This window comes from Mus caroli, unplaced genomic scaffold, assembly GCF_978045245.1.
Source record: "Mus caroli unplaced genomic scaffold, Mus_caroli_1 scaffold_5, whole genome shotgun sequence".
In the NCBI taxonomy this organism is placed as follows: Eukaryota; Metazoa; Chordata; class Mammalia; order Rodentia; family Muridae; genus Mus; species Mus caroli.
In genome coordinates this window covers 75,341,617-75,368,270 of record NW_028227260.1, presented here as the reverse complement: position 1 = coordinate 75,368,270, position 26,654 = coordinate 75,341,617, and the positions used below count along the sequence as shown (strand labels likewise).

Below are 26,654 nucleotides of genomic sequence, written 5' to 3'. Positions count from 1 at the left end.
GAAAACATTTTGAAAGAGCTAATCCAACATTTCCTTTTTGCTTTTCCCCAAATTCCATAATTTATTCTAAATATCCAGTGAAGCTAAACCATACCAAATCCAATAAAGGCAATAATAAAGAATATTGCTAAGTTATTAAGTTCTATGCTTTGATTACAGCCATTTAAAATATATCTCGTTTTTGCTAGATTATCACAAAATCAGAAACCCAGAGACTATCTCCACCACTGGTCCAAAACAGTCTAATATAAAACAACTGTTATTAGTACATGGCAAAGAAAGAAAGAAAGAAAAACAACTTCCTGAAGGCACTGGAGAGCAACCACAAGTAAGCCAAAAAAGACTGAGTCTACAATTGAAAAGGGAGAAAGGACTCAGCCAAGATGCTCAACTCTCCAACCTTCCACTGGAGAATAGGCACAGACTCTGTGGAGAACACTAATGTAACTAGACTGAAGAACTAACAGACAAGTTCAAAGTACTCACAATCGCTGTGGTACTGAAAAATAACAAATGACCAATATAAAGAATGAAGAAGAGATTATCACTATCAATTCTACAAATCATAAGTGGTAAAAAGATAATACAAAATGCATGGCAATAAAACAGATTCCTTTAAAGATACAAACTACCAAAACTCACTTAAGTACTATTTACAAAGCTGTTTGTTCCAGAAATTAATCTGTAATTTAAAACTATTACACAAATAAAGTCCAAACCCAGATGATTTTAATACTGAATTATTCCAAACAATTGGGGAAGAAATAATTCAATTCTATAAGAAATATTCCAGAAAATTGAATAGGAAGGACTACTTCTCAATATACCTGGTTTCACAAACAAAGCCATTATCAAAAAATGTGGGTTGGAAAGGTGATTCAGTAGAAAGCACATACCACTCTTGCAAGGGACCTCGGTTTGGTTTCAAGGCACCACGTTAGGTGGCTCACAAATGCCTGTTATTCTAGTTCCAGGGAATCCAACACCCTCTTCTGGACTCCAAGAACACTTGCACTTATGCATACACATAGCTAAACACAGACACAACTGAATTTGTTGTTTGATTTCAAATAGTCTTCATTAATATAAATATTCTAAGAGCTTTACCAAAAAACAAACAAAAACAAACAAACAAACAAACAAACAAACAAACAAAAAACCAAAACCTAAAAAGTATCTATCACAAAGAGGTAGGAATTTTCTTAGTGTAAAGGTTGGCTTAATATATCTGAAAACCCATCAATCACCTTTTAACAACTTAAAATGGAAAACAGCAAGAGAAATTTGTGAACAACAGACATAAAAAAAAACATTTCAGGGTCTGAAGAGACAGCTTATCATTTAAGACTGCCTACTGTTCTTCCAGAAGACTCAAGCTCAGTTTCTAACACCCAAATCAGGTGACCCACAATTGCCTATTACTGAAACACCAGAAAAATCAAACACCCTCTTCTACCCTCCCTGACATACATATGCATGTATGCATAAACACAAAAATACAAACATACACAAATTAAAATAAAAATTAAAGGCATTTGAAAAATGTCTTAGTCAGGGTTTCTATTCCTTGACAAAACATCATGACCACGAAGCAAATTGGGGAGGAAACGATTTATTCAGCTTACACTTCCATATTGTTGTTCATCACCAAAGGAAGTCAGGACTGGAACTCAAGCAGGTCAGGAAGCAGGAGCTGATGCAGAGGCCATGGAGGGATGTTCTTTACTGGCTTGCTTCCCCTGGCTTGCTCAGCCTGTTCTCTTATAGAACCCAAGACTACCAGCCCAGAGATGGTCCCACCCACAAGGGGCCTTTCCTCCTTGATCACTAATTGAGAAAATGCCTTACAGTTGGATCTCATGGAGGCATTTCCTCAACTGAAGCTCCTTTCTCTGTGATAACTCAGCTGTGTCAAGTTGACACAAAAATAGCCAGTACAATTGACCCCTTGTCAACTTGACACACAAACACATCACTAGTAAGCCTCAACCCTTACATTCTTATTCATCCCCAAGATCTAAATAACTTTAAAAGTCCCACAGTCTTTACATATTACAAGTTCAATCACTTTAAAATATCCAGTATCTTTTAAAATACAGAGTACTTTCACTTTAAAATATCCAGTATCTTTTAAAATACAGAGTACTTTAAAATTCACAGTCTCTTAACTGTGGGCTTCACTAAAAAACTTCCTTCAAGAGGGAAAAATATCAGGGCACAGTCACAAACAAATGCAAAAATGAATCTCCAACCATCCAATGTCTGAGATCCAACTCACGATCTTCTGGGCTCCTCCAAGTGCTTGGGTCACTTCTCCAGCCCTACCCTTTGTGACACACACCTTGTCTTCTAGGCTCCAACTGCATGTACTCCACTGCTGCTGCTGTTCTTGGTGGTTATCTCATGGTACTGGCATCTGGAAAACTCTGCTGTCTTCTACTGTAACTAGGCTTCACCAATAGCCTCTCATAGGCTCTCTTCATGGTGCCAAGCCTCAACTCCTTTGCATGACCCCTTCAGTCCTGGGCCACCAATTGCAACTGAGGCTGCACCTTCACCAATGGCCTTCCATGGCCTCTCACACTGCAGAGCCTCAGCTGCTCTGCATGATCCCTTCATGCCTTCAAAGCCAGTACCACCTGGGTAACTCTTACACATTACCAAGTCCAGCCACAGCACAAGGTACAACCTTGGCTATCTCTGGAACACAGCCTCTGTGCTCTCAGAAAACACTTCCCAGAAGATGTCACCTCAATGATGCTGGTCTCTTCTTAATCACCGCTAATTTCTTAGCTCCAGCTAACCAGAACCACAGAATCTTCACAATCAAACTAGCAATGGCCCTGAAAAAAGTCTTTAATCTTCCCTCTGAAATTTCACAAGCCAGGCCTCCATCTTCTGCACTGTTCTCAACATTATCTTCCAAGCTCCTACACAACATTCGACAGAACTCTGTATGGATCTTCTGGCCCAAAGTTCCAAAGTCCTTCCACAGTCCTCCCCAAAACATGGTCAGGTTGTCACAGGAATACCCCACTATACTGGTACCAATTTGTCTTAGTCAGGGTTTCTATTCCTTGACAAAACATCATGACCACGAAGCAAATTGGGGAGGAAAGGGTTTATTCAGCTTACACTTCCATACTGCTGTTCATCACCAAGGAAATCAGGACTGGAACTCAAGCAGGTAAGAAAGGAGGAGCTGATGCAGAGGCCATGGAGGGATGTTCTTTACTGGCTTGCTTCCCCTGGCTTGCTCAGCCTGCTCTCTTATAGAACCCAAAACTACTAGTCCAGGGATGGCACCACCCACAAGGGGCCTTTCCCCCTTGATCACTAATTGAGAAAATGCCTTCAGTTGGATCTCATGGAGGCATTTCCCCAACTGAAGCTCCTTTCTCTGTGATGACTCCAGCTGTGTCAAGTTGACACAAAACTAGCCAGTACAAAAAATATCCAATAACCATTTTTGATTTAAAAATTCTTTTTAAAAAAATAATTTTCAGAAGAGAATTATCTCAACTTAAAATGTATTTAAGCTGCCTGGGTCAAGAGTATTACATATCTGTAATCCTACTCATAAGTCTGAGGCAAGATTGTAAATTCAAGGTTAGCCAAAAATGGCTCAAGGGGGGGGAGTGGAAAGTTATCTAACAAAAATCTGCAACCGCCAGCTTAATTAATGCCAAAAAACCCTGAATGTTTCCCCCAGGTTTCAAGAAAAAGACAAGGATTGCCAACCTCACATTTCTATTCAACATGACAGTTGAACATTGTGCATTGGCAGTCTTATAAATTCAAATGAATAGTAGAAAAGGGGTAAAATCCATCATGAAGCCCTGGAGAAATAACTCAGGTGGTAAAGTGCATGTCGTGTAAGCACCTGAGTTCAAACCCTAGATCCTAGGAAAAAGAACCATTATGGTGAGGCATGTTTGCGAAGCCAATGAAGCAGAAACAGGCGGATTCCAAGGGCTCACTGTCCAGCCAACCTATCCAACCCATGGATCCAAGTAAGAGACTCTGCCTCAAAAGTAGGGGAGGGAAGAAACTGTTAAAGACCACCATTTTGCCTATACCTACCCACAAACACACACACTTACAAGAAAATCAAACAATGACATTAAAAGTTACCTTTTCAGGGGGCAAACATGATAGGCTCCTATCAAGGAGATACTTAAAAGAAAACCACAGGACTGAGGGCGAGGACCTCCATGGAAGAGATAGAAGGATTGAAGGAGCTGAAGGGGATGCCAATGCCATAGGAAGACCAACAGTGTCAACTAACCCAAAGACTAAGTCACAAATCAAAGAGCTTACACGGGCTCGTCCAAGGCCCCCAGCACATATAGAGTAGAGGCCTTATCTGGCCTCAGTAGGAGAGGTTGTGCCCCATCCTATAGGCAAGGGGGATGTGAGGAGCTAACCCTCAGAGGCAGAAGAATGGAGCAAGAAGTAGCTGAAGAACTCTGCTGAGGGGGGGACTGGGGAGGCAGCATTTGGGAATGTAAATAAAAATAATTAATTTTTAAAATTAATAAAAATATATAAAATGTAGATTATGAAAATTTTATTTTTAAAGAGATAAAATAAATCAAGAAACATTTAGCTGAACAGTAAAAGGGAAAAATAAAATTGTGCTTTAAGATATTATAACTGATAATATAAAACTGTAAAGGATTTGTAAGAAAATGCTGTAAGTACCCAAATGCCAGCAAATAGAATAACAAAGAAGAAATGTAATGTATCACAGAATCATTTTTAACCAATTATAAAATAATAAGACTGAACCAATAACTAAAATCTTACAACAAAACAAACCAAGGACCCGATAATTTAACTAATAGAATTCTACCAATTATTTCAAGAAAAATTGACACAAACCAAGGGCTCAGTGGTAGATTGCATGTCTAAAATGTGCAATCGTTTAGGTTTATCTTCTAGCACTAAATTTTCCAAGAGTGAAGAGAAGGGGAATACTTCCAAATTTATTTTATGGGGGCAACAGTATCCTGATACAAAAGACATGAAAATAAAATTGCAGGAACACTTCTCTTGATAAACAGAGATAACCAAAGTCCTCAATAAAACATAACAAGACAAAATTAGTGGAACATGAAAAGTAACATACAACATGGTCAAGAACACAATAGGGCTGGAGAGAAGGATGGGTCAGTGTTAAGAGCACTGGCTGCTCTTCCAGAAGACCTGGGCTTGATTCCCAGTGCCCACACAGTAGCTCACAAATGTCTGTACCAGGGTACCCAACCGCCTCTTCTGGCCATCCTGGGCACTAGGCATGCACAAAATATACAGCTATTCATAGAGGCAAAACACACATGTATATAACAATTTTTAAAAATGTACGGAATACAATAACCAGTGACACTCATTTCGACAAACTGGTAAAATGCTGTTGAAAGATAAAATGATGGCAGCATATGCTCACATCCCCCTCCTCAACTTGCCAGGTCTCTCTTCAGGTCACTCCACCACGTTCGGACCCTGCACAACCATGTCCATCCTCTACATCTCTCCTCACCCCGCCTTCCCCAGCCTCTGGAGCCTTCATCACTGCCAACTACAAGGAAGTTGGTGGTAGTCCTGGGTGGGGAGGCCCTCACCCCTGCATCTGCCTACAGCCTCCCGAGTAGCCGGACTCCATTCCCTCCCACCCTTGCCTCGCCTGCCAACTCTGGAGCAGGGTGTAGTGGGTCCTGGCTGTAGCTAGGCTGCTGTGGCCAGGAGGTCTGGGTGACCCCAGGGGCAGCCGGGCAGCTGCCCTGGTCCAACAGTGGGCCAGTTATGTCAACACGGAGGCCTTTCTTCAGGAGGTCTGGAAGTGGAAAGAGGAGAAGGGTGACAGGATTTACCACCAATTAAAGAAACTTGGCAGCTCCTTGGTCTGGGATCGAGCCTGCTTCATCATAGATCCTAAACTGTCAGCAACTGTAACAGAGGCATTTTTGTTAGGCTCCATGAAGAAGGGGTCATCTACCACAGCACCCACCTGGTCAACTGATCCTGCACCCTCAACTCTGCCATTTCTGACATTGGAGTGGATAAAAAGGAGCTGAGAGGCCGCACCCTGCTCTCTGTGCCTGGCTACTAGGAGAAGGTAGAATTTAGGGTCCCCTTGTCCTTTCTCAGGTCTAAGGCTCAGACAACAATGAGGAGGTGGTGGTGGCAACAACTAGGATTGAGGCTGGAGACGTGGCTGTAGCTGTGCACCCCAAAGATCCCAGATACCAGCACTTAAAGGGAAAATGTGTCATCAGTCCGTTCTTGTCCCAGAGCCTTGCCATTGTCTTCGATGACTTTGTACACATGGAGTCTGGCATAGGTGCTGTGAAGATCAACCTGGCCCATGACTGAGGTTGGGCAACACCATAGGCTTGAGGTCATTAGCATCAAGTACTCAAAGGGGCTCCTTGTCAACGTGCCCCCACCTTTCCTGGGCCTGCCCAGGTTTGAGGCCAGGAAGGCTGTGCTGGTGGCACTGAAGGAGCAGGGCCTGTTCTGTGGCGTCAAGGAAAACCCCATGGTATTGCCACTTTGCAACCATTCCAAGGATGTGATGGAGCCTCTGCCCAGGCCACAGTGTTATGCACACTGTGAAAAAACGACCCACGTTGACCTCCATATACTGCCTAAGGCCCATGAACTGATGTGGCATTCTTGGATGAACAATATCCGAGACTGGTGCATCTGTCAGCAGCTATGGTGGGGCCACCGAATCCCTGCCTACTTTACCTATCCATGACCTAGAAGTACCCCCTGGGGAAGACCCTGATGGGCAGTACTGGGTAAAGGGACGCACTGAAGCAGAGAAGACAGCACGGGAGTTTGGAGTGTCCCCTGACAAGATCAGTCTTCAGCAAGATGAGGATGTGTTGGACACCTGGTTCTCGTCCGGTCTCTTTCCCTTCTCCATCTTTGGCTGACCCAATCAGTCAGAAGATCTCAGTGTGTTCTACCCTGGGACCCTGCTTGAGACGGGCCATGATATCCTCTTCTTCTGGGTAACCCAGATGGTCATGGTCAGCCTAAAGCTCACCGGGAAGCTGCCCTTCAGAGAGGTCTATCTCCATGCAAACATGTGTGATGCTCATGGCAGGAATATGAGCAAGTCTCTTGGCAATATCATCGAACCCCTGGATGGCCAGTGCAGGTGTGGTGACTGTCCTGGCCCTGGGTGGTCCTGCACCACAGTGCTGTGCTGTGGCTTCAGTTCGCTAGTTGACCCAGCCCAGCAGTTGAGCAAGCTGCGGGCCAGGCAAGGTGAGGCACAGTGACAGGCTCAGTGGCTGCAGGAGCGCCATACTGCCTCTGGCTACTCAGCAAAGGCACCCCTTGAGGTCCAGGAGGCAGATGAAGCGAAGTTGCAACAGACAAAGAGGCAGAGCTCAGGAAGGTGGATGAGGCCATTGTCCTGTTCCAGAAGATGCTGTGACACCCCCCCACCCAATACGAACCCTCAGCCCCCAGTGTTCTACCAACAGGGATGGCAGCAATAAAATATTTTGCCAACAGCAACAACAAAAAGAAAGATAAAATGATATCCATTATATAGAATGTTGGATACTCAACTTTTCTGCCTTAAAAAAAAAAAAGGTGAGAATTACATCTGTCAAAATTAGTAGAGTACAGAGACGGACTTTGAAGCAAAAATTGATGAGTTCAAATCCTAGAGCCACTAATGTATTTTAGGGTATGTTATATACCCTTAGTTTCTTTATCACAAAACAGGTACAGCATTAGGCAGTTACCAGGTATGTTCTCAGGAGCTAAATACTATACATATCCTGCAGAACCATGCCCAACCATGGTAAGCGCTATGTCCGTGTGAGCTATTATTATCACTCATCACAGCCCTAGCTTTTCCTCTTCATGTGAAAAGATACTGTTTTCCCAGCTGATAAATGTGGAGGTTTAATGATTTTACCTCAAAAGTCATAAGCAGTTCTTAGTTCTATTTTTTTATACAATTAAGAAAAGCAAGCCGGGAGTGATGGTGCATGCCATTAAACCTAGCACCTGGGAGGCAGAGGCAGGAGGATCTCTGTGAGTCTGAGGTCAGCTTGGTCTACATGCAAGTCCAGGACAATCATGGTTATTACACAGAGAAACTCTGTCTCGTAAAAGAAACAAAAAACAAGAAAGAAAGAAAATGAGAGGCAGAGAGGAAGGAATGTGAAGAAAGAAGGAAGGACAACGAAGATTAAAAAAACAAAGGGTCCTTCAAAATTTAAGATAGGTAAACATTTCAGTCTTCAAAATTGTGAGTATTATATACACACACACACACACACACACACACACGCCCTTGTGTACTATTAAACTTAGCTACATCTATATCTGTATATACAAATATATGTGATAGTTCGTACTTAATTCTAAAATTTACAAAATTTGTTTCCCCAAAAAAATTAAATTAAAAAAAAATCACAATACTGGAGAGCATCAAAGATGGGAAAAATTTAACTGTCAATTAATGGATGAGTGGATAAAATGTGGTATACAACAGAATACTATTCAGCTTTAAAATGAAATTATCCTATCCTATCTACAAAAGAGATGAAGTTTGGTAGACTAAGTGAGGTCAGACACACACTTAGGACACAATACTGGTTCCACTAAAGTAGTCAAAATCAAAGTCAGAAAAAAGAATGAAGGACTAGGTAAGAAAAGTGCTATGTAATAAGTACACAGATTGTTTAATAAAATGAGAATATTTGAGATCCATTTCAAAACATGAACATAATTTATAATACTATATAAGTAAGGATATGATTGCAGATGTTGATATATTTTCTACTATAATAAAAAGGATATTTTAAAAACAACAAAAAGTAAAAAGCTTATTCCTTGAAAACATTCATTTAATCAGTGTTTCTTTCCCATTGTCTTAAGAACATGACACAAACAGAATGCTAAATATTAAAACTTACAAAAACTTCCTAACCCCAGATTTTAAGTAGTTTTTAGTCACACATACCAAATAGTTGTCCAGACTATTTTACTCTGATCAAATGTATTCAGATATCATACCAGTAAATAAAATATTCCCTAAACACACATACAGTAAGGAAAGTTGGAAAGTTTTTTTCTGACCAAACCTTAAATTTCATTTCACGTATTACAAAAGATGACTAATTTAGCTGAATTCAAAGAGAAAACAACAACTGTGTGACACAACAGTCTATGGGAAGTGCTAATTTTAAAATATATCTCAAGCAAGCTTAGGATTCAATAAAAGAAAAGTGGTTGAAAAAGCCATCTGTGTTAACCACCAAATTGTACTGTCTATCAGTGACTGACATAATCGATTCCCACAGATTAAACAAGACTTGTCTAAATTTAAAGGAAAAGCAATTCTGGTTTAAAAAACAAACAAACAAACAAAAAGACTAAAGAGAACAACACAGTTCACAGTGTGAGCCTGTCTTCTTAGCTCTAGATCATACTCACTCACTTTAAAATCACACTGTTCCTGGTTTAAGTTTCCTGTTGTTTGTATTTAAGTAGTTTCCAGGCATCCCATTTCTCTCTCATACTACCAGTTGACACAATTCTCAACTGTAAATTTATTAAATGTCATAAACACTTGAGAGAATAAGAAGTAATCATGTAAAAAAAAAAAAACCAAACCAAAAAAAACAAACAAACAAACAAACAAACAGTGAGAATAAACCAGAGCACTTTATCAGAAAATGAGGTCCCACATTCTTGTCACAATCATTCTCGGGAAGTTATTTAACAGTCATCAAAATCAAATAGAACTCTGTCCCCATCCTATATTACAGAAAACCTTTAAGTACAGTTCTGTAAGCGCCAGACTATCCACGGATCTATAGCACAGTTGCAAAGGACATAAACTAATCTCTTTTCACATGCTTTCCTATACTTTACAGGCTTTTTCCTTGAACAATTTTTTAGCTCTCAGCCAATTTAGGAAAAGAAGAAAGGGAAAACTATACAAACCAGATCCAGCCAACTAAGGTTGAGAAAAGATAGAAGAGGGAAGAGAAAAGAGCCTTTAAAATAACTGTGCATGCAATAATTATGTTTTCCTACTTTACCCCCTCCCTTCACTGTGCATTACATTATCAGCATGAGTCTTCCAGATGACTTTTAAGTGGCAATAAGAGAGTAAGCATTCTGTTAACTGGGTAAAAGGTAGACAAAAAAAAAAATCTGCTCAGACTTTTTGAAGACTATGGTTGGAGTAGATAGGTTATTTAAATCAAATGATAAAACCTGTTTGGACTTATAGAGCCAGCCACATTGTTTTACAAGTAGTCATCTCCTATAATGAACCAGTACTTTCTAATTACTACAGTGGTGTTTGGAGCAGCTACCAGAATGGTGACATCCAATCAGCTCTCCCTCTGGAAAGAAGACTCCTGGGTTTAATTTTATAGCAGTTGTGATTCTGGGTCAATCAGATCCTAAAGACTATGTAAAGTGAGAAAGTCAGATTCCAAGGTTCTTTCTGCTTACAAGGTCCTACACACCTAATATTTAATAATCTATTAAAATATCTTTCCCTGATAAAAATGTAATTGAATCGTAGAATTCATACATAGCATATTCAGGGACCTGGGTTCAAATCCTAGAAATGCAAACTACATATATATCATCCATGTCTATTATATAAATGATTATTTTTGCTGACTTTTGTATTGTGCAGTTAATACAGCACAAGGACAAGAATAAACACAGATATGTTCCACTCTAGGACTTTTATGTTCCAGAACTTGAGGTTCTATTACAATCCTCCTATTGAAGACTACAAAGCTGTTGGTCTTATAACGTTTGAAGATTAAAGGGGAATACAAAGCCTTCTTAAGGCACTAGGATTAACACACTAGCTCAAAATACAAGTACAACAATTCTAGCCTTGAAAGTATCAGCCTTTACCACAGTGCTTGTGTGTTATCAATATTTCAAATGATTCCCAAGATATACCAGTATGATCTACATTCTGGCTGAAAAAAATACTACTACTTAAAGGGACTAAAACTACTATGATTGCAATAAGAGCCACTGTAAAATCCCACAGGTGCTTTGTCTGAAACTTACTGCACCCACATGGTCTAGAGGTGGTTTCTTTGAAACATTAACCTGCCTGGCTCACACATCAGTAACTTTTTAGGATGCTCACTGTACAGCAGACTTCAGTTAGTGCATAGATAACTAAGCTGGATAGTCAGCTATAGACAGACTGGTCACAGAAAAAAAAATGCAGAAAGGCCAGTTCTTCACTTCAACTATTAATTACCAAACAACACAACTAGAGATAAACTTTAACATTAAAAAGATGGACTGGAGAATTTTCTTCAAAAACTTAATTTTTTTTCCAAAGTGACCTCTAATAATGGGTTTTATAAACAAAAAACTAAAAGATGGAAATCCACTTCACTTAAAATTTGATTAAGTAAAAATGTGCACATACCATCAAACATGTTAAATAACAGACATGGTATGATTACATCAGCTTAAAATCCCACTAGATATCTAACACACACTTAAATTAAACCTCTTGTTTTGAAGATAATACCAACTTCATGAAAGAATCTCAAAGAATTTTATATATGTCATTAATTCCCATAAACCCTTGACAAGTGTGGCAAAGAGCCAATGTTCCAAATACTATACATGAGAAGTGCAGCACAAAACAATGTGTCAGAATTACTCAGCAAGGAAAAAAACTTAAGAAAGAAAGGATTAGGCGCCCAATGAAGCTTTGCCACCTCACTATTATGAAGCTACTTTTCAGTAGCTGAAGGGCAATTACAATTTATCAGGACAGAAAGTCATCTCAATTCCATGTATTTAAGACCCCTACAGTATGTATAATAGTGTGTGGACTTCACTCTTCCTTCACAGAAATTCAGAGCAGTGATGGTAAACCTAGAGAAAAACCAGACACTGAACACCCAGAACTCAAGAGCAAAAGTTAAAGTCCTTTCTCAGTCCTGGATAAAATATGAGTCATATTCAACATAGACAAAACTTGTATGAGTTTCCTTAAAAACTAGTCTGAAACATGCTTTGCTGACAACAATTTTCTATTTTCTGATAGATTTATAAAGAAAAAATGCACACTCATTTCAAACCATCACCTAGACACATGCCACTGAGGAATGATCAGCCTGGGACAACAAGCTAGGCTATAGGATTGAACCAAGCTGAGGAATGGGCTGATGTCAGTCAGGCTGACACACAACAGGTGAAAGAAACTGAAGCAGGCAACTCTGGGATGGGCAAGGATTAGCAGCAGCAACTCTTCCAAAGATGCACTCATCTGGCCTAACTGAATGTTTCATGATAATCCTGCATACTCCACTTAGAATCACTGAACCACTCTAGATTTGAAAGGAAATTTAGAGGTCATTCAGTATAAAGCCTAGTCAGAGGCCTCTTTTTGTCTCTTATTCAATTGCAATGATGTCCAAGATTTCTACTTGAAGTTCCACGACTACTGCAACTCTACTACTGACTGGGCTCAATTGGTAGAAAGTCCCTTCTTGTCCATTCCTGTAGGATAAACACATCTCTGCTTTCCAGAGCTACACAACGGAAACGCCAGTGCTTTCTTTATAGAACAGGTCTAATACTATAAAAAAAGATGAGAGGCTTGCCTGTTACATTTCATTTGCAGTATGAGCTCATCCAACCTGACTCCAAAGTCTTTGAATCACTCATTCATTAAATTACCACCTAAGAGAAAAAATTAACGATAGCAGCTAACCTTTACTGATCACTTACTAAGGGTCATGAATTACATTCAAAGTAACTCTGTGTAACAGTGCTTCACATTTAATAACTTAAATCTCTCCCAGGAAACACAATGCATGTGTGCTGTTAACACCAATTGTATTGCCAAGAAAATTAATATAGACTAATTAAATAACTTTGCCCCCGTCTATACAGATAACAGACAATAGTATGCCCTCCAAAGGAATGTTCTTATGTTCAAAGAAGCTCACTCTAGTAGAAAAGAAATAATAACTATCGCTCTTTTACTTTCTGCTGCATCTAGAAGAAATTGCTAAACAGGGTCAAAGAATCTCACCACATCATAATATAGGCAACCCTGGAAATTGACAATCTCTAATAGAACTTTTCAGGGCACGGTTGCTATGTAAATTAGACATCCCCAACTCTGCCTGCATTCAGTTCACATTGGTCTTGCCAAACCATATGGACTCTATGAGAAGAAGCCCTTTCAGGTCACAACAAATCAAATTATATGATCTGTTGATCAAATTTATCAAAGATAGAAAAGCAAAATTGGCTGGCCCTACTTTTATTGTTCCTCTTAGAAGTGACAGTTGTGGTAATGTTATAGTATGGTTACATACTTCTGAAAAAAGTAGAAATCCCATGGCAAGAAATTTTAAAGAATATTTTAAAGACTTCACATGCTTTAACATAAAAATACCACTTTTAACAACACACCTCAAGAAAATCAGCAGCAATGAAAACCAAGACTCATGTCCTCAAAAAGGATTCTGAATAAATTATGCAACACTTACCCAATAAAATAAAATCCTAATGTTGCCATGCAGTAGTGGCGCACGCCTTTCATCCCAGCACTTAGGAGGTAGAGGCAGGTGGATTTCTGAGTTCAAGGCCAGCCTGGTCTACAGAGTGAGTTCTAGGACAGCCAGGGCTACACAGAGAAACCCTGTCTCGGAAAAGCAAAAACCAAAACAAAAAATCATAATGTTAAATTCTAATTTTGTAAGTTACTAATTATAAGGAACTGCTTGCTTTAATTTAAATAGCCAGAAAAATCTACAAACATGAGCTACAATCTAAGTAAATTGCTTCTGGTAAACATGTGTGGATACGTACATACATAGAAAAAAATTCTGGTGAACATACATGTATGCACGTACGTGTAAACACATAAATATAGGAAAATAAAAATTAATTTTTGATTAAGAGTGATTATTATTTCTCCTTTTTCTATATTTTTTAAGTTTGCCACAATGAACATATATTAATGCTGTGGCCATAGAAAATAAAAACTATGGTGATGAATCACCAAGAGCTACTAATATTCAATTACTTTGGCCTTTTTAAATATGGTTTCATGGAATCCAAATTAATATTAAACTGAAAAGGTTAAAAAAAACTTAAGACCATTTTGCTTTAGGTAAAGTAACAGTGGTCCTTGGTGAAAGCTGTAAAATGCTGCACCACTACGTTGCTGCTGACACTTCTCCTCGGGCCCCCTTTTAAAGATTGTGTATGAGTATACTGTAACCGTCTTCAGACACACCAGAAGAGGGTATTGGATCCCATTAGGTTGCTGGGAATTAACTCAGGACCTCTGGAAGAGCAATCTTATCCTCTGAGCCATCTCTCCAGCCCTAGAATCAACATTTTCTGTATTCAGTCTTCCAGAGGGAAACCCTTCCAGAAAAAAAAAAAAAATCTGACATGGTTATATAACTGCCATCCCAAAGGGCAAATTATGATTGATCCTGCTATTTGTGCTCTAGGAAAAGACACTGAAATGTTTGTCACCATTTATTGTTTGGCTAAAGCCAAACACAATATCTAAGTGCTGCTTACCCGTTTAATAGGAAACGGATACTATGAAACACAGACTATTTCATGATGGCCCCCTCCTCAATTTCCACCTCAATGTGATCAAAAAGTTCTGAGTTACTCTGGTAAGTGGAGTGGTTTTTAAGTATGAAAAATCTCAGAACATTTATGATGCAGAATCCCTCAGGGATTACCTATGGCCATTTCATAATCATAGTTTCTTTATAGATGAAGAAACCTTTATAGCAAAGGTCAGGCATCACATCAGGTACCACGGCAGCATTGGGCACTGTAGGATGAGACATAACACAGTAATACATAGGGAGATGAACTTTGTAAAATAACCCATTACTTGAAATATTTTCACCTACATGAACTTTGATGTGCACTTGACAATCTAGTTATGCTTTTCATTATCGCTGTGGTAAGGAGATGGAAACCTTTCATCAAAAAAAAAAAACAAACAAACAAAAAAACGGAAAAAGAAACTTCCCCATCCAAAGGATTAACATGAGTTGACCACAGGAAGATTCCAAGTTCTGTTGTCCCACAGCAAACTGTTGTCCCACAGCAAACTACCTTTGGGCAGTTGTTCTCAACCCCTTTATAGGTTGAAGGACCCTTTCAGAGGTTGCATTATCATATACTTAAACATTACAATTTATAACAATAGCAAAATTACAGATAAGAAGTAGCAACAACAATAATCTTATAGGTGGAGTCACCATAACATAAAGAACTGCATTAAAGGGTTGCAGCATTAAGAACCCCTGCTCGAAAGTGTGAGTTACATAAAGAGAACTGTGCTATGGGAATGCTTAGTAATCAGTTACCTCATGAGTTAGTGACTGGAGTCAAGTGAGAACTCCCTCTACCCTTCTAAGAGAGGTATTGCTAACAAAGGTCACAGCTATAGAACACAAGAATTTTTTCACTTATCAAAACCCAAACAAAATACTGTCATAAATTTAGATTACCAGCTATAAAACTAAATCCCCAAAGACTCAATACTAAATCTAGCACACACAAACAACAGGACTGAAGTGAATTTGGCCAATAAAACCTTCATTTTTAACAAGAAAATGAAGTTTTTCTACTGAAATGCAGTAACAAAAAATCTGTTCTAGCCTTTTCAGTGACTGCATCAAAAAGTAGTTACCAAGTATAAAGAATGCAAATATTGATGTCTATGTTTTCTGTATTTCAGAAGGGTGGTACAGATGTGAGAAGCCATGTTCATTTTAGCCACTCAAAATAAAGAGACCTTGGCAATTTACTTAATCCCTTTGAGACGTTAACCTCATTTGTAAAATGGGATAATATCCCCTACCCACAGGGTTGCGGGGGATTAAATGAAATTGAGTAAGTTCTCTATGTGGATAGTGGGCTCCCAGCCAGAAACTTCCTAGCCTCTACTTCATCCAACTAGCCTACCTTTGCCAATCACCTGATTACTCTTATATAGTTTAGCTTATGTATTTCCATAGGTCACAACAAAGCACTTCAACTTATATCTAGTCAAAAACTCAAGTTTTCTTTCCTTTCCATCTCCTTCCCGTCTCACTTCAAATCCTATCATAAACCACCAATGCCAGGCTTGCAACTTTGACTCTTAAGAGTCAAAGGTCTTTCTTTTTGCCTTACTGCATTAAATGCTAAGAAAGAAAGAAAGAAAGAAAGAAAGAAAGAAAGAAAGAAAGAAAGAAAGAAAGAAAGAAAGAAAGAAAGGAAGGAAGGAAGAAAGGAAGGAAGGAAGGAAGGAAGGAAGAAAGAAAGAAAAGAAAACCTGAAATGAATTGGAAGATGGTCAAGCTCCTGATTATATTATTTCTTAAGACGTAGGTAGAACAGAATTCAGGAAGTAAGAAGACTTGTTCCTAGAAGGAAGCTGTATACTTCCATTCAGTGAGTATTCAATCACAGGCAGAATGGTGAAAACACCAGCAGCCCATCACCAAACCTACAAGTGCAAAGGTAACAAGAAGCCGGGAGAACAAACAGGCCACCTCTTATTAACCCAGCCAAGCAACTCTGCTGCCACAACACATTTCACTTAGCCCCCCACCCCCAAACTAATTAGTTCCAAGAAATCATGTCACTTGGCATGATTAAGAATAAGAAAAGCTAAGCATGAATCTTGCACAAGGTAAAGAAACACTAACAGAAAAGAAAGTCTCTAAATTCTGCCAAGTTTATAACATAAAACTAATTGGAAAAAAAACCCTGGAACTCCTACTGTGTTGAGCATTAAAAACAATTAGGATAGCAAAGACGGGAAGGCAACAGACCCTATTAACAAGAAAGCATGGCTTGGTAGCTTCAACACATTAAGAGACCAAAGATAGGACAGAGGGATAGATGATGTGTACTAATTCCCCCCTTTCCATGCAAGAAACAAATTACCTACACAGGTACACTTCATTGCACTGCATGGAAAAGAATAAAGGACTGTTTCCCGGCAACAAACACTTTAGGAGGTTAATATTCACTGTGTAGAATCCTAAAAAGTCAGTGAATGTCTTGGAATTTCACCACACAAACTTGCGTCACTGCATTCTTTTGTGTCAGACTGTTTAATTATCTTCAAGACTTAGCATAATTGGAGTCTTAGTCTAAAAATAGGCTATTTTTTCCTTTGCAATCTGATTGGTAAATAAAAGTTAGGGAGTTTTTATCTCCTTCATTTGTTTTAAACAACTCCTTGCTTCTGCTCATCAAGCAAAGATTACATGAATATATTTTCTGGATCTATTTGTTTATTCTGCTAAAGGCGAACAAACTATGACCTTCACAATTATACCAGGTAAAGAGTGCCACAGACAAGCTACACAAACACATGTTCAAGATTCCAGGAGTGGCCGGGCAGTGGTGGCACACGCCTTTAATCCTAGCACTCGGGAGGCAGAGGCAGGCAGATTTCTGAGTTCAAGGCCAATCTGGTCTACAGAGTGAGTTCCAGGACAGCCAGGGCTATACAGAGAAACCCTGTCTCGAAAAAAAGAAAAACAAAACAAAACAAAACAAAACAAAACAAAAGATTCTAGGAGTGGACGTCAATGACAACATTTAACTCCTAAGACAAAACGTGACAGAAGGAAGCATTCCTTGGCTTTCCTAATCTTCTCATCTTTACAACCTTTCCCAATATTCTTCCTATAAGAATTTCCTTCCAAGGCCAGGCAGTGATGGCACATGAGGCAGAGGGAGGTTGATTTCTGAGTTCAAAGCCAGCCTGGTCTACAGAACAAGTTCCAAGACAGCCAGGACTACACAGAGAAACCCCGTTTCAAATAAATGAATGAATGAATGAATGAATGAATATATAGGGATCAAATCAAAGGGATAGGTGAAGAACAGGCAGGACAGTAGGAAATAAATAGCCTATGACCATACAGATTTCCCCAGTTTTATACAATTTTATTAACTTAATAAATGAAAACATTTTCTTCTCCATCCCATCTCCACAACCTTCAGCAAATATAAAATGCATTTAAAGAAACTATTTTCCTAAATCTCAGAATGACGTCTACATTTTATGCAAATATAAGGGGCTCTAGACTACACTTATTTGTTTTAGTAAAGTTGTATTGCTAGTGAAAAGAACTCAGAATGGTATCAGATAATGTTCAAATGCTGAAGATATCTTAGTTATTAATAATTTAGCAGTATGTCTAAATATTTACCAGTTACATATGGAGGTTGAGATCAGATCTTAATTCTCTTAATAAATTTATCATAACTGTCACAAAATTTAAGTCAAGGGTCACACTGAGGTGAGGGGAATAATTACTAACATCCCAAAATGAGAAAGAACCAGCTACAAGCTTGTGTTAGCATAAGACCTGAAGAATTGCTCTATTTTTCCCTGCTAATATATATCTGCAGATAATTTACAGTGATTCGAATTAGTAGCAGAAGGCTTGCAGTCCTAGAAAAATGAGATAGTCTGTACTGGAAAAGAGGTCCAAAGTATGGTTATGACAACAACATTAATGTGAAGAAGTTTCTTGCTATTAGTCTTTTGAAAGCATCAATCAGGCAAACATGAGGACAGTGACATCAAGTATAGTGGCATATACTCCGCACTTAAGAGGTTGAGGAAAGAAGATCATGACTTTGAGGTACCCTGGGCTCCTTAGCCACATCTATAATAGTGAAAAACAGTAATATCTAAAAGTGTCAAAGAAGACCCAGAAACCAAAGAATATTTATCAGGAAACTCTGAACTAGATTTTTAAAATACTAATTGATATAAGCCAACCTGTTTCAAAAATCAGCAGATTTCCTCTCATGTCTAGTTGACAATGTGTCTTCTATGACTACCAAAAGTTTTACTCCAAAAGCAAAAGTCAATCACTAAGTAATTACTTCCTAATTTTCAAGAAAAGTAATTTTTAGACAATAAGCATTCAATCCTCCACTCCTAAAATTCTGTAATATTCAGTAATGCTGCTATAGGTGTGGAGAGACCAGAGCTAAACAACTCAGCTTCTTTAATTAGCACAGTTAGTCCTTGCCATCCTTCAATCTATAATCAGAGATACAAAGGAGCCTAATCCAAAACAAAGCATTTCTTTTTTTTGTCTTGAGCTCCTTTCCATACCAGACTTAGTCACCTGTGTCCACTAACCATAAGACCTGACAGCTTATGCCACCTTTCTTCAGCAACCTGAAAACCAAAGTTCAAAAACAAAAGGGAATGAACTAACACAAAACACACAGAAAGCAGAAAGTAGAATCAACTAAAAGGAATGCCAACAAATGACATACTGAGTGGAAGGTTTGTACTAGATGATGTGTGGGGAAGAATTGAGTAAAACACACTGCCCGGCCCAGTGGCACTCTTTCTAGTAAAAGAAAGATGAACAAAAACAAATCAGTCAGTGATGACAAAATAGGAATAAAGCAGGATGCTAAATAAGAGCAATGATCACAATAGAGAAACTCCCACACTGGCACACAAAGAACAAGTACAGGAATGTTACTTCCCTAATAGTGGAAAACTAAACCACAACCTGAATGACTGGTAGAGACAGAAAAATAGACTACAAAACATTCACAAGATGTATATCTATAGGGCAGTTCAGATGAACAGTCAATCTATATGTAGCAACAAGGTAACATTTTAAAATACATAAATGAATATGCCAGTTCCAAGTCAAATGACACCATACCAATTATATCATTATTAATACCATAATATTAAGTGTCCTCAAGAAGGAAAGATGCTAGAAAACAGTATACAGAAGACAACAAGGACCTAGGATCTTTTATTTAAAAGGATATATAAACCAGTTATGGAAACTATTAACATGTATAAATTCTAGAACATGACTATGTATTTAATTCCTTATGAAAATAGCTGAAGATGGAGCTGGAAGGTCAGAATTAAGAGCACTGGTTTCTAATCAAGAGGACCCAGTTTGATTCCCTGCACCCACATAACAGCTCTCAACGCTCTGTGACTTCAGTCCCAGGGGATCCAGCACCCTCTTCTGGTCTCTGCAGTCACCAGGTACACACATGGTACATAGATACACATGCAAAGAAAAAACCTAACACATAAAAATAATTTAATTTCAAAACTAAGTTGAAAAGAAAACCATTTAATTTTTAAAAACTAGATGGGTATTAGTTCGGTGGATCTATCAAAATCAGTAGTCAAGGAATTCATCAAAAAAGGGTACTTTTGGAATAGCATTGGAAATGTAATTGAGGAAAATACGTAATTAAAAAAAAAAAAAAAAAAGGGAGAGACCTAAAGGTAAGACTTGAAGAAGATAAAAGGCCACTCTGCATCAAAACAGGAGGAGCTTTCTAGGCAGAAGGAATCAGTTACACAGAGGATCTATGTGGAAACAGAACATGTAACAAAATGCAAGAATAGTGAGTGCTGCAAGTGGGTGGACGAAGCTGGAGTGTGGGCGAGGCAGGCAGGTCATCAGCTATGCAGCACAAAAAGGGAGGTGAAGCAAATCACAGGGGACCGTGGAGTTCACTGTGACCTAAAACGAGAATCTACTGGAAACTTGAAGGTCCAAGTACAATTTAAAAATGGTTCAACATTGCTGTGTTGAGACTGGATTGAAGGGTCCAAGAAAAGAAGAGAGACAGTACCAGGAGGCTTCAGTTATGAAAAGACTGTAGACTGACCTACAAAGAAATCAGATGATCTGAATATTTTACTTGCACTTGGGATAAGGAAGCAGTAAGAAAAAACGATTTGTGGATCTAAAAATACTTAGTGCTTGCCATTCTGTACATACTACTTGTCTTAGTCAGGGTTTCTATTCCTGCACAAACATCATGACCAAGAAGCAAGTTGGGGAGGAAAGGGTTTTATTCAGCTTACACTTCCATACTGCTGTTCATCACCAAAGGAAGTCAGGACTGGAACTCAAGTAGGTCAGGAAGCAGGAGCTGATGCAGAGGCCATGGAGGGATGTTCCTTACTGGCTTGCTTCCACTGGCTTGCTCAGCCTCTTCTCTTATAGAACCCAAGACTACCAGCCTAGGGATGGTCCCACCCACAAGGGGCCTTCCCCCCTTGATCACTAATTGAGAAAATGTCCTACATCTGGATCTCATGGAGGCACATACCCAACTGAAGCTCCTTTCTCTGTGATAACTCCAGCTGTGTCAAGTTGACACACAAAACCAGCCAGTATACTACTTTAAAACATTTTACTACATGCTACTAATCTAACGGCTTTTTTTCTTTTGGTTTTACAAGGTAGGGTTTCTCTGTGTAGCCTTGACTGTCCTGAACTTATTCTGCAGAGCAAACTGACCTCAAAGTTCAGAGATCCTTTTGCCCTGCCCCTCAAATGCTATGACAAAAGATGTGCACCACCACTGCCTGGCTTACCGATGGATATTTTAAATGCATTTTTAAAACTGATTTAACGAAATTGAATGAACAAACTTATAAACTGGTAAGAGTGAGTGAATTAGTATAAATTCAAGCTGAAGGCATTAAATGACTAAGGAAGATTAGGTTAAATCAATCATGTAAAGTGAATTTTGGAGAATATTAAAGAGACTACATAAAAATTAGTGGAGTTGGTAGACTACTAGTGGTGTAGGTATTAAAAACACAAGAGATGGCAGGGAAAACAGAATTGTAAAATAATTTAGCAAGTAACAACACAAAGTGGCCTTTTTAGAGCAGATGGTTAAGTGTTCAGAAGAAAGAAATATGTAGTTGGAGGTAAAAGAAGTGAGGTCAGATATGACCATAAAAGGAGTTAATTATCTAGTCCCAGCACTTGGGAGACAGAGGCAGGCAGAGCTCTACAAGAGCTTAGGAGACAGAGGCCTAGCTAGCTGCTCTACATAGTAAGTTCCAGACCAATCATGTCTACAAAGGGAGAGCCTGCCTAAAAAAAAATAATAATAAAGATATTTATTATCTAGCAAACACTTACTTAGAACTATGTATGAATGACTAACATAGTATTATTAACAATTATTAACACATTAATATTTTAAGAAGGTATTAACAAATATTATCTGTGCTAGTTTGTGTTTGTCAACTTGACACAAACAAAGATTATGGGACCCTCAACTGAGAAAATACCCCTCCCAGATTGGCCCGCAGACAAGTCTGTGTTATTTTCTTGACTGATAATGTGGGGGCAACCAGCTGGGTAGGTTGTCTACAAAAGCAAGCTGAACAAGTCAAGGGGAGGCAAGCAAGGAAGGCTATTTCTCCATAGCCTCTCCTACTGTGCCTGCCTCCAGGTTCCTGGCCTGACTTCCCTTATAATGGACTAGAACTATAAGTTGAAACAAACTGCTTGTGCTCATGGTGTTTTTATCACAGTAATAAAACTCTAAGATATTACCTCATTTAATTCTTCAACAACCTCACTGGGCACTAAGACATCCTTATTAAAAGGGAAGCTGGGATTCAGAGAAGCTAAATAGTTCATCGGTAGTTCAGAATCACCCCAGGAAAAATCAGAGGCAGGGCAGAGAAGGCACTGACTTAAAGAGTAGGATGTAAATCAGTTAACTTGCTCCACAATTTACTTTTCCTCACTCTAACTTCTCAGGTATAAGCCCAAGACTTCTAATTTCTTTATACAGCAATTCAGCTTCATTGTCATGGCTCCCATCAAAGCAAACCAAGAACAAAAGATTCGATCACCTCCTAGTCCCTAATATGATGGAACGTTTCAAAGCAATCATTGTTAGTTTTTTTGTGACAGATGACCACTATCTACCTCCATGAAATAATACTACCTCTTCCTACATTGAACACTCCTTAATTCTAAGACCTCCCTCCTCTACCAGCATCAAGATGCAGACCCTTTGGACTGAGTCCTACACCTACTACTCTTTGTATTTTCTCCTCTGAAAATAATTTCAGCCATCATTTCTCTTTACATTAACTCTCAAATGTATATCCACACACTATAAAATTAACATATCCATTACAGAGTGCAGTTGGTTAAGAAGAAAGAATTCTAACATTCCATAGCACATATGGTTAACTATGTTGACAAGAATTAACTAATGTTCCAAACTACCTAGTAGAGGATTTTGAATGTCCTCAATGCAAACAAATGATAAATATTGTCAATAATAGAGAATGCCAACAGTCCTGTCCTGATCATTATATACATAAACTGAAATATATTGTACTTCATAAATATGTACAATTAAAATTAACAATATTTCTTAAAAATTAACATGTCCAAGATCAAACTGTTCACTGTTCCTTCTCCTTGTCCCAAATTTGGTCACCTTCCAATACTTTATTGAAAGGTCCCACCAATTTACCTACAGAAAACCAGAAGCTGACCTTAATATTCTGTTCTACCCTACACTATACATCTAATTCATCATGCCTTTGAAATCTTTAATTTTTAGTTTCTGAAATTACAATTAACATCATTTCTCTACTTCCATTTCTCCCCCCCCCCCAGTATTCCCTTGCTCTCACAAATTTGTAGCCTCTCTTTTGTTTGTTACATATATATCCTCAAAGAAGCTTCTCTTTGCAACAGAGACCACAATCCAAAATGCCGAAAACAAGACATTTTGTGGTACTCAGTTTCAACTGATATATCTACAACACAATTTCTGTGCTTAAGGTTCAGAGACCATTACAAAAGAGTCTAAGAAGAACGGAAAGGTTGTTGCAAGACTGTCACATAGAAATGTCAGAGGGATTGGCTATACCAATGAAGTCTCATTCACAGGGTTGCCCCAAAAAAGACCTGAACTTCATTTTGTACTGGTTGTTTTTCTTTTGCCTACCTCTTATATTTTTCTCCCCCCACCACGCCCTGTCTGATTGTCTCACACAAGTGCAGTTACTAATGTATCTTGCATAGAATATTCTTATAATAGCCTACCAATCAGTTTCCCTTCTTCCAGTCTTTTAAGATTATTTTTTATTTTATAGATATGAGTGTTTTGCCTGCATGCATGTGGGTGCACTTTGACCAACACCCTAGTAGCTCTCAGCTCAAGTGCCCTGGACTCAGGATTCTTCTAATTTTTCATTCCATGTTAAGAGCCATTGCTATCAGAATTTATGTTCCTTTTCTTTGCATGTATTTTCTACAGTGTGGGATAGATGTTCATTTGACCAACTGATTGATGGCTCTCACCCACCATAACAAAAAACTTCCTGAGGACAAGATCTTGAATACTTAAAACTTACCACTGTCTCTCCAACACCAGCCCCAGTCTACACAGGACAATGAAGTACACTAAGATAAAATACTTTGTAGATGCAACCTACTATGAAATGATCATCTAACCTATCACTCACTGACAAGAGACTGAATCACCTGATCAAAGCCACACCATGTAAAAGAGTGAGTATCCTAGATGTCTATTCCATACGCTTTTTTGAATGCATTTCTGTTTGGACTTTTGTGTCTACACAAATAAACAAGATCATCTTCTTCTTTATTAGTAAGTAATCACGTGTCTAGCCTCCCAAACATTGGTTCTAGTTTTAATGAATCTTCATCCCATGCCTGTAGGTCATAAACAATGTCATTTATCTCTATTTCCCCCATGGTACATATTCAGCAAATATTACTTCAAGAAATTCTGGCTAGGAGACAATAATGAGCAACTGAATTAAGTATATCCACCCTAAGTCCCCCTTCTGAAAACAAGTTATTTTGTTTTCCCAACCAGAAAACCACTGAAGAACAAATATCAAGATTTTTTTCTGTGATGAAATTACCAGCTATCTATTGTATCATGCAACAAAATGCGGTAGAAATAGAACATGTACCCTACAGTGAGGAGCAGTGCTTAGAAATATGAACAATGTGCATTATTAATAGCCTATGTGCATATTCCTCTCCCCAACTATTACCCTCTTCCAGGGGAAAACACACCACCCTCCTACACTGAAATGTAGCTGCTTCTATGTTGGCAGGGCAAAGGCCCCTGAAATAAATATAGACAAATGTCTGAGACTTCAATCTATGAAAGAAATTCAATCTTTGTTCCATTCCCATCCCCAGTCAACATTCAGCCTTAAGGCAAATAAATTCCATCACTAGACTCAAAAGACAAACCTTATTTTAACTGTTAAAAAAAAAGTCAATAAAAATAGGTAATTACTAACCCGTGTGTGTGTGTGTGTGTGTGTGTTTGTGTGTGTGTGTGTGTGTGTGTCACTCACACACACTACTACTCAGAGTAGTGAGAATTCCAAAGATGGCAAAAAAGCCATTTCTAGAAATCACTTGTGCTTTGCTGTTCTTTTAAAAATATGAACAGGGATTTACTTTACTGTTATAGTCTACTTCATGTTGCTTTGTCAAAGGGGGGGAGACTATCAAAGGACAATTTTAGATTTTTGAGACTCTAATACATTCAACTTTAAAGAGGATACAAGCCAATTCAATCACAAAAAGTAATAAAAAGGAAACAAGGACAGCTGTACAATTCAATGCTAGCACTAAATTTCAAAGTATAAGATCTAAAAAAAAAAAAAAAATGACTATAAAGGGCCCAGGAATCTCTGGGTTAAAATCAAATCACTACACACACACACACACACACACACACACAGGCACACATACAAATATACTATTATCATTGCTTTCTAGAAGTCCCAACTTACCAAGCTCAATTCACTGTAATTTAACAGACTATTCATGATCTGACAAAACAACACGAGGCTCATAGTGCCCAGTGAAATTAGTGTCTGCTCAGTCGACCAGTCCTGAATTATAAGCACAATAAACTTAACATGGAGGTACCTTTAATGGGCCTGATTATACTGTTGTGAAAAGCAGTTAACGTCACCAGGCAGTACAAGACGCCAAAAAAATAGGTTCTTCTAATTAGTAATAAACATACTGTGTGCCTAAGGAGAAAGTATAATGCCTTCACGTACATTACAGATGAAACACACCCTGGCATCTGACTCATTTGGGGGTGAGTGAGGGAAAATCCTCAAGGTTATTGGGTGTTGTCATGTCATCCATAAATTTTTTTATGACAGGTAAGGAGAGAAAAGCTTATAATGAAGAAAAAGTCAAAGCTTTGGATTTTTACAACTCTTTTTACCTTAATTGAATTAACTACAATTTGTAAAAATAAGAGGGGTATAAGAGAGGGAAATGTTGTATGTCACTCCCTCTTTCCTTAAAAGTGGTATTACTCAGGAAATAACCAGTACAAACTGACTAGAGAAACAGACAATTAAACCCTACACCAGTTTCCACACTACTGGTGAACAATAGTTAATAACTTCACACTTTTCTTTTTGTCTTTTAACAAGTAGGGAATAGCACTTTTGAAATCATTACTGCTCTGTCATCTTGGTTTGCTGCCAAAGCAAGAGCTTTAGAACACCTGTCAAATAACACACAGCTTGTAAAAAAGAAACATATACCAAAATAGGCTGATATAAAATGTTCACATATGCAGAAAATGGGACGAATTTACGTTAACAGAGTCATTCATTCTAAAGAAGGTTGGAGAAGAAAGGAAAAGATTTCCAAGGTCATGGTCTATGTGATTTGAGTCAATGTAATAAAACTTAATCTTAGAGATCGGTTACAATGACAGTCAATCTGATACAATTTCTCTCTTACCCT

At 38.5% G+C, this 26,654-nt stretch overlaps 1 protein-coding gene and 1 pseudogene across 2 annotated transcripts in view; one reads left to right on the top strand and one right to left on the bottom strand.

The window, feature by feature from the left end:
- Positions 1-26,654, bottom strand: part of Pola1 (DNA polymerase alpha 1, catalytic subunit) — a 324,394-nt gene that overhangs the window by 220,133 nt on the left and 77,607 nt on the right. The gene's annotated exons all lie outside the window — the stretch shown is intronic.
- On the top strand, positions 3,932-7,295 carry LOC147004640 (valine--tRNA ligase pseudogene; annotated as a pseudogene).